At 50.8% G+C, this 20422-nt stretch overlaps 1 protein-coding gene across 2 annotated transcripts in view; it reads left to right on the plus strand.

Annotated features, from left to right (window-relative positions):
- GPR139 (G protein-coupled receptor 139) overlaps positions 1-20422 on the plus strand; it is a 45330-nt gene that overhangs the window by 19743 nt on the left and 5165 nt on the right. The window contains exon 1 of one of the 2 annotated variants that reach the window (XM_056138867.1): positions 14667-14776. The exons of the other annotated variant lie outside the window; for it this stretch is intronic. The gene's annotated coding sequence lies outside the window, so the exon portion shown is untranslated. Of the gene's footprint in view, positions 1-14666; positions 14777-20422 lie in introns of those variants that run through there. 2 annotated transcript variants of the gene reach the window in all.

A 20422-nucleotide genomic window follows, 5' to 3' on the forward strand; every position in this document is an offset into this window, starting at 1 on the left:
GGAATGTAAGCAATCCCAGATCCAGAAAATAATGTCATCCCTAGGAGAATTCTACTTTCAGAGGGCAGAGGAAACTTGTATGAGCCCATTCTGCAGAGGAGGACACTGAGGAACCTGGGAAGTTCTCAAGCACAACTCATGATTATGTGGCCCAGGACAAGAGTGAAGCCAGGATTGGGAGGCCCAGCCCACAAACACAGCCTGGAGGCTTCCAAGTACCGCTCCAGTGACCCAGACGACACCTCTGGCACCTCAGCATTTTTTAAAATTGAGATGTAACTGACAACACCTAAGATTATATTAATTTCAGGTATGCGACCTATGAACCCAGTATTTGTACACATCACCCGTGATCACACCTTGAGTGTCAGATCCATCTCCATAGGGTTGCAAACTTTCTTATGATGATTACTTCTAGGGCCCCAAGTCCAGCCCTAAGCTGGACTTAAGCTGGACTTTAAGCTGTGGAACATGGTATGACTCTGGCCACTGTGCTTTCTAATACATTCCCTCAGATCTTTAGATAGATAGATAGATAGATAGATAGATAGATAGATAGATAGATAGAAAGAAACTCTGGTTCTCTTGGGGACTCCCCTGACGGTTTGAATACTTTCAGCTCCTTCTCTTACACTTTCTGGACAGGCTATTACATCATCTGAAATAATAGCAGCCAAGTCTTCTGAAGTAGTTTCGTCTTTTTACTTCTGACTTTGTCATTTTAGCGAACCCATAGAGTTGGATACTGCCTTAAGTAGAATAGTATAGTAGCTAGGTGATTTGAGTATTCATTGGGTACTATGAAACATTAGATAGTATATTAGTATAACGGATCTATTCATTGGATACTAGATACAAAAATGCCCAAAGTGACAGCAGACAGCCATTGTCCCACTGGCCGGCAGAACCTGTTCCAGACTGCCCACTGCATTTTGCCTCACTGCCCTGGGCACAAAGGCTGTTCCCAGGCCACCCAGGGCTTCCCTGAATGAACGGGCCACTATGGTGTTTCTAGGCCAAAAAAAGATGCAAGAAGAACCATCTTGGCTAGTTTGTGAAGTTGGTTTAACATTACAGATGGAGTTGTTTTTTCCTCTTTGGGTCATACCCAGCGATGCACAGGGGTTACTCCTGGCTCATGCACTCAGGAATTACCTCCTGGTGATACTCAGGGGACCATATGGGATGCTGGGAATCGAACCCAGGTTGGCCGCATGCAAGACAAATGCCCTACCCGCTGTGCTATCGCTCCAGCCCCAGATGGAGTTTTATTTTACCAAATGCAGGCAGATGGCATGTGTAACCAAGGGGCAGGGGGCTGAGGCAGGACCCCACAGCCTCTGGGGTGCTATATGATGGCATGAAGAATTAGAGGCTTCCTTTGTGAAGTATAATAACAATGATCACAAACGGACTTTTATTGATCTATGTTTTGACCATTCCGATTTTTTTGTGCTGTAACAAGCAATATGAAGTGAATTTGTTTGTGCCTGCCAAGGGGGCAGACGTGGGTGAGGGGAAACTGGGGACATTGGCAGAAGGAAGGTCCCACTGCTAGTGGGATTGGTGTTGGAACATTGCCTAAAACAACAGTACTGTGAAAAACTTGGTAAATCACGGTGTTTCAATTAAAGACTTCGATGCTGTATTAAACAAGTGTCTTTTGAGCCCTTCTTGTGTATGAAAACCTGGTTCCATTCCTGAGAACCACCTGAATGAAACAGACAAGAACTTACCCTGCTCCCTGCCTCCAGTGTCAGGATGCCCAAGGAGAGAGAGAGAGATGACAAGGGGTCTTTCCCTCAGATTATTTAGATAAAGAATCCGTTGGGCTGGAGCAATAGGAAAGCGGTAGGGCGTTTGCCTTGCACGCGGCTGGCCCAGCTGAGCTGGGTTCGATTCCTCCGCGATTCGTCCGCCCCTCTCGGAGAGCCCGGCAAGCTACCGAGAGTATCTCACCCGCATGGCAAAGCCTAGCAAGCTCCCCGTGAAGTATTTGACATGCCAAGCACAGTAACAACGAGTCTCACAATGGAGACATTACTGGGCCCACTCTAGCAAATTGATGAACACGAGAGGACAGTGCTACAGTGCTACAGTGGGAGGCCAGAGTGATAGTACAGTGGGGAGGGCACTTGCCTTGCATGCACCTGATCTGGGTTCGATCCCCCGAGCACGGCCAGGAGTGTGGAGCCAGGAGTAACCCCTGAGCCCTGAGCATCATCAGGTGAGAACCAAAAACCTGAGCATCCTCAGGTGTGACCCCAAAAAAAAAAACAGAAAAAAAGAAAGAAACAAAGGAAGGAAGGGAGGGAAGGAAGGAAGGAAGGAAGGAAGGAAGGAAGGAAGGAAGGAAGGAAAGAAAGAAGGAAGGAAGGAAGGAAAAGGAATCCACTGGATGTGAATTCAAAAGCAACTAACAAAAAAATTACTCCAAGTGTCAAAACCTGGCACTGTCATTGATGAGGAGCAGAAAATGGACTGGATCTGTATTTGCTTCTGAAATCTATTACTATCTAGGGAGAAAATGGAGAGGCGAGCAATGAGATTAGAATTTTTCATCGATAGTGCTTTCGAGAATGTGGCTCTAAAGAGAAGTTAGCAGCTATTTTCATTTTTCTACTCTCCAGCTCCCCAGACCCGTCAGGCTTCCTTGGAAATTCCTCGTGATAATGAGCATTTGCCCAAACGCTTGGCAAGGCTTCTGCTTCCTGAGGTGCTGGCTCCTTCGGGCCCCACAACAAGCGGTGGGGTTCATGGAGCCTTTGAGCCCGTCACAGCCAATTCTGGATTTCTCGGGCCTCATTTCCCGGAGACCCGAGCACCAGCCACACCTGTCACTTGACACTTCTGCCAACACCGCAAGCTTTCACACTGGCCATCGGGAAGCCCATGCCCTTCTGCTCAACCCCAGAGTGCCTGTTCATTCCAGGGAAACCCTGAGTGGTCAGGTAACAGCCTTTGTGCCCAGGGCAGCGAGGACAGATGCAGTGGACAGTCTGGAGGAGGTTCTGCGGGCCAGTGGGACAATGGCTATCTGCTGTCACTTTGCACCACCTTTTGCCTCCTTTACATTCCAACCCTTCTCCCCATTCCCTTGGGTTCCTAGAACAACTAGGGGTGGCACCCTCAGTGCCTTTGCTTTCATTTGCTTAGCTCCAGAGCTTGGCAGAGGTCACATACTTGGCGGGTAGTGCCAGGATCCCCAAGGGCAGCGGCATGTGGGGTGGTGCCAGGGATTGAGTTCAGACCATCAAGTCTGCAAGGCGGGACCTATCCCTGACCGACAGACCTGAGTTCAGAACCTGGCTCTGTCTTTGCAGCCATACAACCTTGGGCAAGTCTCCCCAAGTCTCTGTTCCCTGCCAGAGAAACCGGGGAGGACACTGCCCGTCTTTACAGCAGGCACACGGGGCAGCCATGACTTGGAACCGTGTCCCCGTCACTAGCAGAGAAGGTGAAATTGCTAAACGGAAGGGAATCATTTTTCTTATTAAGGCCGCATCCCTCCCAGCAGGAAAAGGCAAAGAATCACTTCTCATCAGCATCGCCATTACCGCTACCGGGGCTCTTATTTACTTTTTCTCTTCTCTCTCTCTAAGGGGCTGGGGGTGAGAAAAAGTCTCTTGTTTTTTTTGCTTCCTGCTGCTTTGCCCTAGCCTGCCTTCGAGGTGATGTTTCTGCTTAGTAGATAGGGCTGCAGCTGAGCCTAGGGGACCATCCACACATCATCCCTGGAGACTGTGTTAGGCAGTGTGAAGGGTCGATCACAGACAGTAGATGGGGGTGGGGGGTGGCAGGGAGCAGGACTGGGCAAACAAAGTGAGTGTGTCGGGAGGTCTGGGGGGGGGGGGCGTTACAAGCACGGTCATTTCTTTTTTTCTCTTTTGGGGGCGAAGGCTTGGGGGGTCACACCCGGCGATGCCCAGGGGTTCCTCCTGGCTCTGCACTCAGGAATTTCAGGAATTACTCCTGGTGGTGCTCGGGGGACCCTGTGGGATGCTGGGAATCAAACCTGGATTGGCTGTGTGCAAGGCGAACCCCCTACCCGCTGTGCTATCGCTCCAGCCTCCGCAGAGTCATTTCTTGGCGCTGGGAAGGCAGGTGGGGTGAGTGGAAAGGGGAGCAGAGGGGGAACAGAGGCCTTAACCAGCGGAGGCGACTATAGTGGGTGCGACTGTCATGGCGGCTACAGTCTTCTGTGCTTTCTTGACTACTCTGCAACCTGTCTTGCTTCCAAGGAGCAAATGGGGGCGCAGAGAAGCTCAGCAACTTGCCCAAGGTCACATGGCAAGGAAGAAAGAACGGGATTTGAGTTCAGAAGCCTTGTTCCCCAGGGAAAGCATGGCTACCTGTGTAGGGGGACATTGAATATGTGCAGGCGCCAAACAGAAAGGAAAACAGGCCCCTCCAGAGAAGCAGGGAAGTAAACAGTCCTTCACCTGCTGAACCCCGTCTGCATGAATGCACACACCAGCCACTCCCATGTGCTCGCTCTCTCTCTCTCTCTCTCTCTCTCTCTCTCTCTCTCTCTCTCTCTGTCGTTCTTCTCGCAGTCTTCTGCCTCCAGTACGCAGGGGTGGGTTTGTAAAAGTTCCCAAACATAAAGTCATTTCCATATAATTATCCCTCCGTGACCTACATGTCATTCCACTGCGTACGCGAGCTGAAAGCACAAAAACCAATTTCTCCAACCGCAGAAAATTGCTTCCCAAGGCCCCCAGGTAATTAGACAGCATCTTCTGGGCATGGCCCATTCCCAGTCTGTCCACGTCCTGAGCACACGGGCTGCCGCTCAAGCCCCACCTCTGCCAGGGAATGTGGGCCCCAGGGTGCAGCCACGGTGTGCGGGGCCGGTGGCCTTGGAGAGCTGCCACCAGCCGGTGGTGTGACTTGGGAAATTGTCTGATGTTCTCGAGCTTCCAGATCTCCTGGAAACTTGCCCTGCCCACGAGAAGGAGTCGGAGACAGGGAGGCAGAGGGTTCCCGTGGTGCAGGAAAATCTTGCGTGGGGGGCTTTTGCCAGTTTCTGTGTCTGAGAGAGTTGTAAACATAACCGGCTTGGAGAATTTCAAAGAGGGGTCTAAAGGCGTCTCTGTTCTGCAGCCCCTGTACCTGGCATTCCTGCAGGCCTGCCTGGGGTTTGGTGCCGACATAATAAGCATCTTTTGGTTTTGTTTATTTGGGTGTGGGGCCACATCCGGTGGTGCTCAAAGCTTACTCCCAACTCTGTGCTCGGGGAGCACAGGAACCAAATGTAGTGAGTGACGGGGATCAAGCCAGGGTTGGCTGCCCACCTGAACCCCTCTGCTTTCTCTCTGGTGCCGTGACCTTATCCAGTAAAACCCTCTAACTTTTAAAGACTTTCCCGGCTCTCTATGCCGTCGAGAGAGTCAACCCTGACTCCCCCTTTCAGTGAGTTGCTCATTCCCCACCTCCTCCCTCTCACTGCTCTGGGCCAGCCCTGGACAGAGAGAGGCAAGAGGGACTTGGGAGCTAAGGGGAGGTGGGGGTAATCCAGCGGGAAGGTGGCCTGGCATGGTCTCCCCTTTAATGTCAAAAGAAGTTCCAGTCCTGGGGCTGGAGAGATAACAGCGGGGAGGGCATTTGCCTTGCACGTGGCCAACCCAGGTTCGATTCCCAGCATCCCATATGGTCCCCCAAGCACCGCCAGGAGAGATTCCTGAGTGCAGAGCCAGGAGTAATCCCCGTGCATTGCCGGCTGTGACCCAAATCTGTTAAGGGAACACCGATTCAAAAAAGCTCAAAGACACATCTGCAGTCTGAAGGACCCCCATGCCCCCTGGCTGTGACCTCCAGTCTAGGCTGATCTTCTGGCTCCCTCCAACTGTAATTCCTGTCTCTCTGGCCTCTCACCTTTGGTACATGTTGTTCCCTTTTGCTAACAGGTCATTTCACTAACTTCCACTTATATGAGTCACTTACATACACTCCACTTCCTCCCAGAAGCCTCCCAGGATGCTCTAGATCAGATTTATTAGCCTTTCTCAAGGGTTCCCCTAGCATGCTTCTGTCTCTCTCTGGGTACCTGCTTCCTCCAGGAGGAAGGAGTTTGGGTGAACTTTCTTGGGACATCCTCAGCTTATAGCCAGGTGCTCAGACACAGAGCAGGTGAGGTCATCAAATCCTTGACGGGAGGAGGAGTTGGGAGTAGGGAGGAAGGAGGAATGAGGAGTGGGGAGGCTGGCAAAGGGAGTTTTGGAAAAAATTCAAATCTCTAGAGTCTCTTGGCTGGTGAGCAACAAAAATACCATTAACTGAGAATGTACCATGTGCTGGACACCAACTCGTGTTATTCAGTATAAGTCCCACAGAACCCTGCGAGACAGGCAGCATAATGCCATCTCACAGGCGAAGAATACGAAGGCACATCCAGAAACTTAACCAGGATCACAAATTGGGGAATAGGCCTACCTGGGATTCAACCCCCCTCAAAGTCTGAGTTTTAGAATTGATACTAACCTCCGTGTTTTAACATGGGAAAGGTATCTGCTCTATCAAAGACATGATTGCACTGAATATTTTTTTTATTAGTTGCTACTCAAAAAAGTTATGGGTATAGTATCTCAGTCTTTTTAACAAGTCCAGTGGGAGAACAATTTTGTACTATTGCACAGAGAAGGAAACTGAGTTAAGTATCCTAACCAATTAAGTGAAAGCTCGGGTCTATCAGCTGCCATAGGAGAGGAGGCTTAGATGTTTGTGAGAGACCGACAGAGAATGGGTTTGGGGAGAAGAAAGAAAAGGGGTGGGGATGGAGTGATAGTACAATGGGTAGGGCGTTTGCCTTGCATGTGGCCAACCCAAGTTCGATTCCCAGCATCCCATAGGGTCCTCCAAGTACTGTCAGGAATTACTCATTCCTGAGTGCAGAGCCAGGAGTAACCCCTAAGCATCGCCAGGTGTGACCCAAAAGCAAAAATTAATTAATTAATTAATAAAAGGGATGCTCAGCATGCCTGTAATGCAATGCCATAAGTGTTCATCCTTCCATCTCTCCATCCATCCATACGTGAGTGCATCTCCAATGTACTGGTCATCCATCCACCCATCCATGTGTCCATCTCTCCATCTGTCCATCCACTCACATCCCACCTATCTGATCATCCATCCCTGTGTTCATTCACCCATCTATTCATCCATCTTTCTATCCATTCATCTGTGCATCCATCCATCCATCCATCCACTCACCCCATCCCTCCACCCACCCCATTCATCCATCCATCACTCTTTTATTCCTCAGGCACTGATGATGTGAAACCTCTCTGACTGCCTGGGACAGGCCTTTGAAGACAGGGGTCATAAGGTTCTTTAGGTTTCTGAAGGAAAGAGCTTTACCGAAATGATGGGTTCAATCCTCAAGCCAATTAGGTGCTTGACTCGGTGCATTAAGGATCTGGGAAGGCTTTAGATATACAAATTCTGCTAGGCTGCAGAGAGTCGGTCAGCAAGAAAAGCAACTCCAGAAGAATTGCAGGGGCAAGAACAATCCACCCAGGGCTACCAAGGGGAGAAAGAGCACTGCGCTCTCACTCAGGAATCACTCACCCAGAGAAAAGCGGGGCCACTGGTATGATGGCAGGGGTGGGCGGTATCCAGTTGGTTCTGCAAAGACACTAAATTTGAACTCCAGAGAAGAAAGCTCAGATCAATGATCTGGGACCATGATGTGTGTGTGTGTGTGTGTGTGTGTGTGTGTGTGTGTGTGTGTGTGCGTGCACAAGTGTACCTGTGTGCATGTGTGTGTATTACTTGCAAGCCTCTCATTGAACACCAGAAGACCGCCCTGCATGGGAAAACACAGTTGCAATGAGGGGGTGTCTTCCCTCCTGAAACAGGCAGGATAAAGTTCCCCACAACCCCCTATTCCAACATCCCTGTCCCTTGCCTGGCCTCAGTTGCTGCTTGAGCCTGCACATCCTGGCTCCAGGCCACAGAAGGGAGTACGGCTGCCTGGGGATGGATTATTTATTAAGTGCCAAGCACCTGCAGCCTAGCACTGGGTCCGGTTCTCCCAAGAGCCTGCTGCACAGTTGGCATCACTACGTCTCTGTCCAACTGAACGGGATTCACGTGGAAGATGCTGGCACAGAACCTCTACTCAGGGAGCAGACAGTCTCCAAAGATTCATCTCGCACATCAAATGCTAAATTAATTTCCAATTTCCCCTGATCACATCACCTGACTCCTTTCCCTGAGTCATCGTTCTGTCTATGAAAAACCCCTCACCCCGGCGCCGGAGAGAGGCAGCTCGGCAGTTAAAGTGCTTGTCCTGCATGTGGCTCAGCCAGCTGTGGTTCCTGGCACCCCCCAGAGTTCCACGCACTGCCAGGAATGACCCCTAAACATAGAATCAGGAGTAAGCCCGGACTACCACCGGGTCTTAGGATTCAACGCCACAAAACAAAACAAGATCCAAACTCTTCATCAGTCAGTCCAAGTGGCCACACTGCCATTACTGTGTTCTTGGCTCGTCCTTTATTCCTTCACTGGGCACCTACTGAGCGTTCCTACAACCGCATAAGAGGTGGCCGTTATTTTAATCATAACAAACGAGGCCAACACCCTTTGTACTATCCGCGCTTCTAACCTACAGTCTACGGAGAGGGTATAGTGTATATCCTGTGCACGGTGCCAGCACTGTTCTGGTGATAACTCATGAGAGCTCCCCACAGGATCCATCCCAGCTCTCTGCTGCCCTCCTAGCTCCGTCAGCCCTTAGAAGCAACACTCCCTTCGCCCATTCATGCGCTCTGTGGGTCTGACGACTTCCTCCCGAGCCCTCCTTCCTGCCTCTGCCCTGCCTGCCCTCCACATGCAAACTCCTAGCCTCTCTCCTTCCCCAGGCTCCAGGAAATTCCCCAGGCTGCTGGGCTCCCTGGCTTGCGTGATCTTGCAGCCCCCTTTCCCCAGCGAGTAGCCTCAGCAACTGGAACAGAACCCATGGCCAACACATGCTTCTTTTTTGGGTCACACCCAGCAATGCACAGAAGTCACTCCTGGCTCTGCACTTAGGAGTCACTCCTGGCAGTGCTTGGGGGACCCTATGGGGCACTGGGGATCGAACCCGGGTTGGCCGGATGCAAGGCAAACGCCCTCCCCACTGTGCTATCACTCCAGCCCCCAGCACGTGCTCCTTCATTGGCCCGTGAAAGTCCAGAGGAAGGGACTGAGCCTTGGCTGCTGGGTGAGAAATTGGAAGTGCCACGTGAAGGAGGTCCGTTAGTGTGTGTGCAAGTGGAGGCAGCCCTGCCTCGTACCGGGCCTGGGGGCCCCCCGTGTTTGTGGGGTGACTCTGTGAGCACCACCGCCTGTGAATTCTCCCTCCCTGTCCTTGCCTGGCGGGGAGGAAGATGGGCAACTGCAAATGAAGGCCTTCGTGTTGGCTGCATTTTATGGGCACGATTGATAAGCTATTTGCCCGTGGCTAAAAATACCTACCCCTGGCAGCCATGGTGAGGCAGATGGATGGTGCTGGGCTCGAGATGTTTAATCAAACAGCGGCAACCCAAGCACAGCCACAATTAGCCTCTGACACCCAGTGAACTCCGCATGAAGAGCCCGGAAGCCTCTGACTTCCCGCAGGTCCCTGACACCCAGTGGCCCTCACCCCGGGTCCACAAAGCGGAGAAAACAGATGAGTATCCTGTGTGCAAGGCGGTCGCCAGCTGGCAGCCAGGCACGGGGTAGTGTGGGTGGAAACCGGGCAGCCAGGACAACCTCGAAGGACAATGAGCCAGTAGGCAGCAGAGTTTGCTGGTGCCAGAGGGCAGAGGGGAGAGTCCTGGTGGGTTCTCTTAGGGGGCCCATCAAGAAAGCAGTGAGGGACTGCAGAGATCGGACATGGTGGAGGGCGCTGGCCTGGCATGTGGCTGACCCAAGCTCCATCCCTTGCACCCCGGATAATCCCCTGAGCCCACCAGGAGTGACCCCTGAGTGCAGGGCCAGCAGTCACCCCTGAGCAAAACCAAACCAAAAGAAACTGAGAAGGCTAAAGGCAGTGGCCTCAACTGAGAATGATACAGGAGTCAGAGATCTTTCTAGAAGCACTTTTCCTCTCCTCAGGGCAGATCCAGACACCAAATACCCCAGGCAGAACCGTGCCAGGCTCAGTGTCCAGAGCTCCGAGTGCGGGATTCCTTGTGATGCCCTCTCCTCTCCTCTGGACTCCCCACAACACAAAGGTGACCCCCTTTTTCTTTTTTTTAAATTTTTTAATGAATCACCATGATGTGCAGCTACAGACTTATAAACTTTCGTGATTACATTTTAGTCATAAAATGATCAAATACTCATCCCTCCACCAATGCCCATTCTCCACCACCAATGTCCCCAGTATCCCTCCTGCCACCCCCACCCCCCATCTGCCTCAGTGGCAGACACATTCCCTCTTTCTCTCTCTCCCTTTGAGTGTTGTGGTTTGCAATGCAGGTAATAAGTGGCCATCATGTTGGTCCATAGTCTACTTTCAGCACACATCTCCCATCCCGAGCGAGCCCTCTAAGCATCATTCACTTAATGGTCCCTTTCCAATCCCAGCTGCCTTCCCCCCAGCATGTGAGGTCGGCTTTCAAGTCGGTAACCCCCTTTTTCAAGGGGAAGAATCTGAAGTTCCTGGCACCCCCATATGATCTGAGCACTCCAGCTGGAAAGGGGAAGATAGGGGTTCTGGCCCCGCTCGGCCAGACTCAACGCCTCTCATTTGAGGGCAATTTGTCCCTCTGAAGGTTTCTCTGCTCTGTGTGTTGTGGGGGGGGGACCCTCCTTCCCATCTTGCCCCCACTTGCCTCTGTGACACACTCCCAGCCAGAGCTGAGAAAACCTCTGGGCCTCCATCCCCACAGACAGAACTTGGTCCAGGGGAAACACACCCACCTGTGCGCTTTCCCACATGCCGCATCAGACAGATGACCACCCTCTCTGAGCAGCCCCTCCTGCCAGCCTTGACCACGGCCCGTGGTGAAAGTCCATAGAAGCCAAGCGCGGAGCCTGTTATGTGAGCGCCAGTATTGGGAAGTCGACCCCCCCACACCCCCCAACACCATCCCCCCACGCCACATCCCCCCACCCCCAGCACGGAACCCTAGTAGATAAGAAAATAGATGGGGAAGTTCCGAGTCTCCTGGTGAGCCTGAGGGTAGTTTCCCACTGGAGACCTGGCCAGTTGTCATGGATACCCCAAGGCACTACCCCTTGGTCACAAAGCCAAACCCCATTAGACTGACGAGAGATGGCCAATGGATGGGCCGCTGGAAGCTGATTTGCTCGTCCCAGCTGTGAGCCTGGCAGTCCTGCCAGGTGTCTCCTTCCTATTGGCACTGGCAATCAATCACTCCTTTGATAAATTCTGAGAAAAAAAAAAAACAGGGAAAAAAAAAAAGACCACAGGCCCTCCTAGCCCAGCCCTGCCCACTGCAGGCATCACTAGCACATCCCAGCACTGCCGAGCCCAGGCACAGCTATTGAGTACCTTTCAACAAGCGCCCCAGACCTCTCCATGGAGGAGCCCCGTCGCTGGCATCAGCCCCTTTTAGAAAGGGGAACTCCAGGACCGGAGCAATAGTACAGTGGGTAGGGTGTTTGCCTTGCACGCAGCCGACCCAGGTTCAATCCCTGACATCCTATATGGTCCCCAAAGCACTGCCAGGAGTAATTCCTAAGGGCAGAGCCAGGAGGAACCCCTGAGCATTGCTGGGTGTGTCCCAACATAAAAAAAAAAGTGGTGACCACAAACTCATTTTGAAATCATCCACTTGGGGGCTCCAGAGGGTGACCTCTAAGAAGGGTCTTCACAGGAGCACCTGGGAGAAGAGCACCTTGGGAAAGCTGCCAAGAAAATGAAAAGAGCTATCAAAATATTTGACCAGAACAAAGGCTATTTCCGAGAATTCGAGAGACAAGTGAGTCATCATGTAATCATGGCTCTCGGGGGCATCGGTCCATGGATAATGACTGAGGTTCTTCCCCTGCCAGCAGAGGGCCAGGTGGGGGGAGGTTGCAAGAGGAGACCTTTGCCGCGGAGAGGTCAGTAAGCAGAGTTTCTGGGCAGGGCGGCTGGGGATGAGCACCTAGAATGATCCGCAGATGGAAGTGCGAGTCTTTGCTGGGATTCCTACCCACCCTGGAACTCTTCCCTCTCCTGACTGGGCCTCGGGGTCAGTGTTCGTCTACTGAGCGGGATTGAGGCCAGACACAAGCCAAGACAGGCCAGGCAAAGGGACAGTGGTTGGGGTCCATGCACCAGACCAAGATTCACGTGGTCCCCAGCATCGTAGGGTGCATTCCCGGGGCCCCCCAGCACTAGGGTGGGTGGGTGATGCCTGGCACCACAGGGCTCAAGCAATATCGTATCATTGGGTCTCATGCTAGACCCCCCAGCCTGGTTGGCTGAAAGTCGCTCGTGGGGTCCGTGGCCCTCCTGAGCTCTGCTCAGGAAGCCTCCGACATCCCCGCCTCCACCCCCAGAAAGTCCAAATGAGCTCGTCAAGGTGAGTGTTTGCAGTGCTAAGCATTTAGAGCACCGACTCCATGCAGCAAGCGGGCTGGTGACGGTGGTGATACCCTTTTCACAGACTAGACCTGGATGAAAGCCCGCTGTGAGGATCTTCTTTCCTAGGCCCGGAGGACCCAAGGCTTGATTCGTACCCTTAATATCCCGTGGCAGGAAAGATGGACCCCATTCCTATCCCCTGGTCTGGGGCGAGTGGAACAAAGGGACACACAGATGGGCATTAAGCAGCTGACACTGCCAGCCACAAGGACGGACGTGGGGTCTGGAGAAAGCCCTCCTCATGCATTTGCCAGAAGCACTCAGGGGGAAAGTCCCGGAAGCCCCCGGAGCGCCCTCGCACAGGCCTGCACATGGAACCAGGCCTGGAGGGCTTCACCTGCATTTGGCTCCCCTTCCTCCCCGTTTTTGGTTTTGTTTTTATTGCTTTCTGGGTCAAGAGAGGGGTTCGGCAGGGCGATACCATTTCACCGAAACTCTTCAGTGCCACCCTCGAGAACGTCATGCGACGACTAGAATGGGAAGGAATGGGAGTAAAGATAGATGGTCGGAAACTACACCACCTCCACTCTGCTGATGACATTGTTCTAATAACACCAAACATTAGCCAAGCGGCACAAATACTGGCCGACTTCGACTGTGAGTCTCTGAATCTCACAAAGACAATGTTTATGAGAAATAGTCTTGTTCCTGATGTTCCATTCGCTCTCAATGGAATGAACATCTCCGAATGCAACAGTTATGTGTACCTGAGTCGAGAAGTCAACATGATGAATGACCTGGCACCTGAGTTGCGCAGGAGGAAGAGAGCAGCTTGGAACGCATTCAAGAGCATTGAAGAAATAGCTAAGAGGACAAAGAACCTCCGGCTCTGGGCACATCTCTTCGATTCCACTGTTCTTCCTGCATTAACATATGCCTCAGAGACCTGGGCCCTATGAAAACAGGATGAGAATGCTATTCGAGTCTCCCAAAGAGGAATCAAAAGAACTATGCTTGGAGTATCATGCTTCACTCAAGTGAGAGAAAGAATCCGGAGTTCTGACCTCCATCAACGCTCAAGAATCAGGGACACTGTCTCATTTGCCAAGGCATCAAAAATCAGATGGGCTGGACACAAAATGAGATTTAGAGATGACCACTGGACTAGAGTCATTACCGACTGGATTCCACGGGATGTCAAAGGATCGCGTGGCCACCCACCTAAGAGATGGTCAGACTTCTTCGTCAAGACCCTGAACAATCGGTTTGAGACCCTTCATGTTCCTAGAACGAGCAGACGCCATTGGGCTACACTAGCACGTGACAGGGACGAATGGAGATGTTACTGGTGCCCGCTCAAGAAATCGATGAGTAATGGGATGTCAAGTGAAGTGATCAAGTGATCGAGTGCTTTTTGGGTCCCACCCAGCGATGCTCAGGGGTTACTCTTGGCTCTGCAGTCAGAAATTACTCCTCACCGTGCTGGGGGACCATATAGGATGCCGAGGATCGAACCTAGTTTGGCCACGTGCAAGGCAAACACCCTACCTGCTGTGCTATGGCTCCAGTCCCCTCTTCCTTCCCGATCCAAGACCCTGCACGGTGCAGGCGACAGGAGTGACGCAACCCAGGCAGCCATGCCCTGGTCCCCACTTCCGGTTCCACTCAACCAGGATGCTGAGGACTTCTGGGCAGGGACACTTGAAAACTGCTTCTCGTAGAACCCTGTCCCTCGACCCCCTCCTAGTAGCTGCTGAAATCACCCCACTGCAATTGCTCATGAGTTCAAGTGACTTTTCTATCTGCCGGGCTAGAGGGTTGAGCTTCTAGAAAACAGAAAGAGACAGGCAACCTAAAGAGAGGGGCACGTTGTCATGGGGATGAAGGACTGGGTGGCTCCCTTTGGAAATGCACAAGAAGATAATTGAGGACAGAGAACTAGGACCTGCAGAAGCAAACCGGAACAGTTATCATCCCAGATAAGCAGTTTGCTCCTCCCGAGGCCTGCATGGCCCCAAGCAACTGGGCTGTAATCACAAAGTTTTTCTGGGTGTCTTATCTAAATCCTTTGATCATTTCAACTTGATTTTTTTTTGCCTCCTTAGAAATTCTCTTAGCTGCCTTGATGGAAGGAGGAGGGATAAAGAGGAAAATGTGTTATTCCCTGCACCAGCATTTCTGTTTGGGAATGTATTCTATGGAAATAGACAAAGATGCTTAATGAAGCTCTACTGTGACCAAAAATAAACTAAAGTCCAGTCATAGGTGAATATTTCATGAATATTATTGACCTCGGGGTGGGGGAAATCTATGGTTTATTTCTAATTGAAAGTTCAAAAACAGCTTGTCCGACAGTATAATTGGATGATCTCATTTTGTGATGCTAATCAATATTACTAATTATAATTATGATGGCTGCTATAGTACCATCCCCAAAAATAGGAGAGGCAAAGTGCCTAAGGAATCTCAGTTCTGGTGACCTGTGGGCAACCTTGCCAACCACCCCAAAACTTAGACACACAGGGCCCAAGTGATAGGACAGTGTCTTGCATGCAGCCAACCCTCAGTCAATCCATAGTGTCCCATATGGTTCCCTAAGCACCACCAGGAGTAATTCCCAAGTGCAGAAGCAGGAGTAGGCCCTGAGTGCCACAGTGTGTGGCCCCAAAACAATCAAAACACCTTAGAGATGAAAGCAGCAGTTGGTGATGATCTTGGTTCTTAGACTCAAAGGGCTGAGCCTGGTTCTCTCACCAGGCTGCAACTGCTGCTGATGTTGGCTGTTGGCTCACCCAAGGCCTTTGATCAGAAGCTCTCTGAGTGGTCTGGCCTTCCCCAAGCTGGGCTCCGAGGGGGAACATCCCAAGACCAGGATTCAGTGACCTGGTCACATAGAGTCACTCCTTCCCAAGTCTACTGTTAGGAAACCAACACCAGGGCTGAAGATTAAACAAAGGCTTGCTGTGAGGCCACCCTTCCTGAAACCAGACACTACATTTTCTCTGGAAAAATGGGACCAGGGCATGGGGTCGGAGCAATAGTACAGAGGGTAGGGCATTTGCCTTGTACACAGACAACTCGGGTTTGATCCCCGACATCCCATATGGTTCCCCAAGCACCATCAGGATTGATCCCTGACTGCAGAGCCAGGAGTGACCCCTGAGCATCGTCGGGTGTGACCCAAAAAGGAAAGAAAAACAATGGGACCAGGGAAGACTTTTGCTTTCCAATTCTGAAACAGAAAACACACACACACACACACACACACACACACACACACACACACACACACACAAAAGTACCGTGGCCTGAGACCCTGGTTTGTCTTCTGCTCACTGTGTGATCACAAATTCCTTACCCTCTCAGAGCCTCGATGTTCTCAGATAACAAGACCAAGTTAAGAAGGCTGTCATCATGAACACTGAGATCGGGGCCAGGGTCGTGGCTCGCATGGCAGAGCATGTGTCTTGCACGTATGAAGCCAGGAATTTTGTAACTCCCCAAGCACCATGAGGGGTGTCCTTTTCCTGCAAAACTACAACAAAGGCATGACGCTCTGTGCCAAATGAATGGAATGCCTGTCACATCTATGGAAGGTGCTTAGAAGCGCTGTTCATTGTGAATGTTCAATAAAAGGCAGCAAATAATAGTCTTGTTCACTGATATAGCATTTAATTTTTTCCCCTAGTGTGTTTTGCTTTTGTCACTGAAACAATCATTTTAAAAGACCCCTGGAAGGGGATGCCACCAAACTAAGATGAACTCACAGCTCCCAGCAATACTGCATCTTTCCCGACTACTTCCAGCCCCAGATCCTTCAGGGGACCCAGTTCTCAGTGACACAGAGGGTCTGGAACTTTCCCCTCTGCACCAGTAGACCCTTGGTGGTGACCCAACCAATGTCATTCTTTCAGCTATTCCCAAATCCTCTCAAGTGCAAACACAGTAAGCCGCCAAAGACAGGAAAGAAATTCCCCCCAGAACATTTCCCCAAAGCTTTGCAATCACAAAACACTGACTTTTGCGTTACCCAGGAGCTTAACCCTGTCCAGGACACTGTTGACAGAAAGGATTAACTTTTCTGAAGCATCAACCCTGATCACCAAGTGCATCGGGACTGGCTGGGGAAGAGTTTTCCACTACCCTGATTTGGGAACAGACCGTTGGAGGAAAATGCTAAGCAATGAGACTTCCTGGTCATGACGACTTGGGTTTCTTGATTTACTCACTTGTTAGAAGTAGAGACAGACCCTGACATTAGCACCCCACACTCCAACATCTTGCCTTTAGGGAAAAATATGTCCCCATGGAAATGAATGGATTTGGGGGTGTGGAGATAACAGCACATGTGACACATCCCCTGACACTTGGAAACCCAACAGTCCCCGTTGCATCTCTGCAAAACCAACATGCAGGTTTTGCTCCTGTCCCCTCTGAGGTTCTGGGCCTTCTAGATCCCTTTCCTCCGAGCGAGCAGCTCCTTCTTCAAGTTCTCGATGCTGCCTTGGGGGGAGGGGGGTAAATCCACCCACCCGCACAAAAAGAACCGAGAGATTCGGTGTCTGTGGGCTTGTTTCTCCAGAGAGGCAATTACTAGAAACTTATCGGAAATGTCAGATATGAATACCTAGCAATTTCGCTGGGAGCCAATGACGTGCCTGACTCAAAGCATGAATTAGACGGGGCTGGAGCCCTCGGGAAGAGTTTGCCTAGGGAGAGATTCAGCATTGCACTGCATGAATGGGGGCCCCACCAGGACCACGGTGAGGGTTCCGTCTGGGGACACCCCAGGTTTCTGAATCCTTCTGCCTCCTTCTAGGGAAGGCGCAGTGGGAAACTCCATGTATGGGGGCTGCTCCGTGAATAGAAAAAAGAGGTTCTGAGAAATGAGGGCGCTCTTCTAACTTGAAACAATCTGAGGGCACAGAAAGCCCTTCCTGTGTGTCTGAGGGAGTCCTCTCCTGAACCTCAAATGAGCATGACCAAGACCATACCCCAGGACTGCCTCTGAACCCCCTCGACCTCCTCCCTCCTTATGGGGCCTAGGGCAGACTCCCTGTATCCAAATCAGGCGACAAGGAGCCTCCCTTCCAGTCTAGGAGCCCAGCCCAGCCCCACCACTGGATTTCTCTCCCACATCTTCGTGGCACTCCTCTCCCCAATCCCGGGACTGACACATCACTTCCAGCTACCAACAACCGGTATGTCTCAGTCTTGACTTTCTTTTTTTTTCAAAAAATACTTTTTAAATGAATCAGTTACGTAAGATACAGTTACGGACTTACAAACTTTTGTGATTACATTTCAGTCATACAATGTTCAATCCCTCCACCAGTGCCCATTCTCCACCACCAGTGATCCCAGTATCCCTCCCACCACCCCCACCCCTACTCACCCCTTGCCTCTGTGGCAGGCACATTCCCTTTTACTCTCTCTCTCTCCTTTTGGGTGTTACGATTTGCAATACAAGTAGTAAGTGGCCATTATGTTTGGTCTATAATTTACTTTCAGCACACATCTCCTGTTCCTTCTGGGGGGAGCATCTGACCTTCTCTTGGGCATTTTTGGATGAAATTACTTTTCTTCTTTATTTGTTCTGTTGAGGGGGGGCTCCACAGTAGTGCTCAGGGGACCCCAGAGCCACTCCCAGAACACTCAGCCCCTACCCAATATCTATGTCAATTTTACGGTCCAAGGAGGCATGCTGCTTAGTTTTGGGGCCACCCTGGTGCTATCTGGGGGCCCTCTAGAGCCAGAGGCAGCAATGGCAGGGAGGGGGCAAGCAGTGCTGGAGTCCAAACCCAGTTGGCACAAACACATACCCTAACCACTGTACTATCTCCCAACAGCCATGTGAACTCTTCGGTTTTGCCACTCTGTGACTAGCCCCATAGGAAAGGAAACTGGCCTGACTGGTGAATCCCCACTATATAAAAAAGATTGGGCCGGAGCACAGCAGAGAGGGTATTTGCCTTGCACCTGGCCAACCTGGATTCGATTCCTGGCAGCCTATAGGATCCTCCAAGCACCACCAGGAGTAATTCCTGAGTGCAGAGCCAGGAGTAACCCATGAGCATTTCCAGGTATGACCCAAAAAGTCAAAAAGCAAAAAAAAAAAAAAAAAAAAGTCACAAATAAATTTTAAAAAGAAGAAAAAAAGCAAAAGAATTTAACTCTCAGTTTGAAAACTTACTTCAAAGCTACAGAAATGAAGACAGTGAGATAATCTTATAAGGAGAGAAACAAACAAAAAGAATCACACTTAATTCTAGGAAGCACCTTTGGTATTAATCCCTTAATCCCAAATCTAGAGGAATGGATTACATTTTCCCAATGCCAAAAGAAAAAAAAATCAATAAATAGCCCAACCAGGACAGAACTGCAGGAGAGACTGGCCCAGACTCCACAACGCCCTCATCTCTGGACCCGATGATCGTGGCTCCATCAGGAGGCCGCAGCCCTGGTCAGGCAGCTGGACTTCCCTCAAGCTCTGCCTGTGTTTCATGAGGACAAAGGAGCCAGATTTCCGACCCCTCCTCCAAAGCCATGGCCCTTCCCCGGGGCCAGTTTTCCCCTCGAGGTCTCTCACCCATGGCCATTAGTCCGGGCACTTCCTCCGCAGGGCCAGTCTGGATTCACTTGGGCCTGCCTGTCTCACAAAAGACAGATGCTGAAGTGGGAGGAACACTGGGAACATTGGTGGTGGAGAATGGGCGCTGGTGGAGGGATGGGTACTCGATCATTATATGACTGAAACGTTAGCACATAAGTTTATAAGTCTGTAACTGTACCTCACAGTACAGTAGCACTGTAGTACTGTCTTCCTGTTGTTCATCGATTTGCTTGAGCAGGCCCAGTAACATCTCCATTGTGAGACTTGTTACCGTGTTTGGCATATCGAATATGTCACAGGTAGCTTGCCAGGCTTTGCCATGCAGGCGAGATACTCTTGGTAGCTTGCCGGGCTCTCCAAGAGGGGCAGAGGAATCGAACCCAGCTCGACTGGGTTGACCGCGTGCAAGGCAAACACCCTACTGCTGTGCTATCGCTCCACAGTACAGTTAAAAAAAAAAAGACGCTTCTGAAGTCTTACTGAAAGACTTTCTGGGTGAATAAAACATTTGGGAGCACGCTTCAACGAAACACAAGGCTGTTTTAAAAAGAGCATTAGGAAATGCACAAATGCAGACAGGGAAGGTGGGAATTTGGACGCTTGCTCTGTACCTTCAGAAACCCAACTCCTCACTCAGGGCCTTTGTCCAGGCTGTTTCTAAGGCCCTAGAACCATTTCCCCTCCTGTCCTGTTGGCCTGTCTCGCTGGAACCAGGAGGGATGGGTACTCCAAATCTCCGTTTGAGTACTGCTTGTTCGATAAAGCTTTCTCAAATCCCAAGTGGCATTCTGTTCTACCTTTTCTTTGGTGTTCTTCTTACTGGTAGTCTCTAAGCTCTAAGAAGAACAAGATGGACTGTGTCAGCTTTGTTAGCATCTTTTCCCCGGGCATAGCTCATTGTAGATACACAACACACACGCGCACATACAGTTGAATGCAAGAATACATTCCAAACACTTCGGGCTTACAGATACAAAGAAATTGGTCTTACTACACCTCTTTTGTTAAACTGTGACTTAGAGTAGACTTGATTTTTTTTCTCTAGTGTGTAGAATATAGCAGACCTACCTGACACTGCTCAGAAATACTAGAGCATTTTAAAAAATGCAGCGTGTTTCCTATCCTGCCAGACTGATGTAATAAGGACCGTAACTCTCCACCAATTCAAAAAGTGATTTCAAAGTGCTTTAAACACACAAGGGGTGTGGCTCAGCTGTAGGATTCCTGGCTAGAAGAGGCACTGGGATCAATTTCAAGCAACACATATACACACACGCTTTGAAAAACAAGGTGGTAGT

This window comes from Sorex fumeus, unplaced genomic scaffold, assembly GCF_029834395.1.
Source record: "Sorex fumeus unplaced genomic scaffold, SorFum_2.1 ptg000130l, whole genome shotgun sequence".
NCBI classification, from domain to species: domain Eukaryota; kingdom Metazoa; phylum Chordata; class Mammalia; order Eulipotyphla; family Soricidae; genus Sorex; species Sorex fumeus.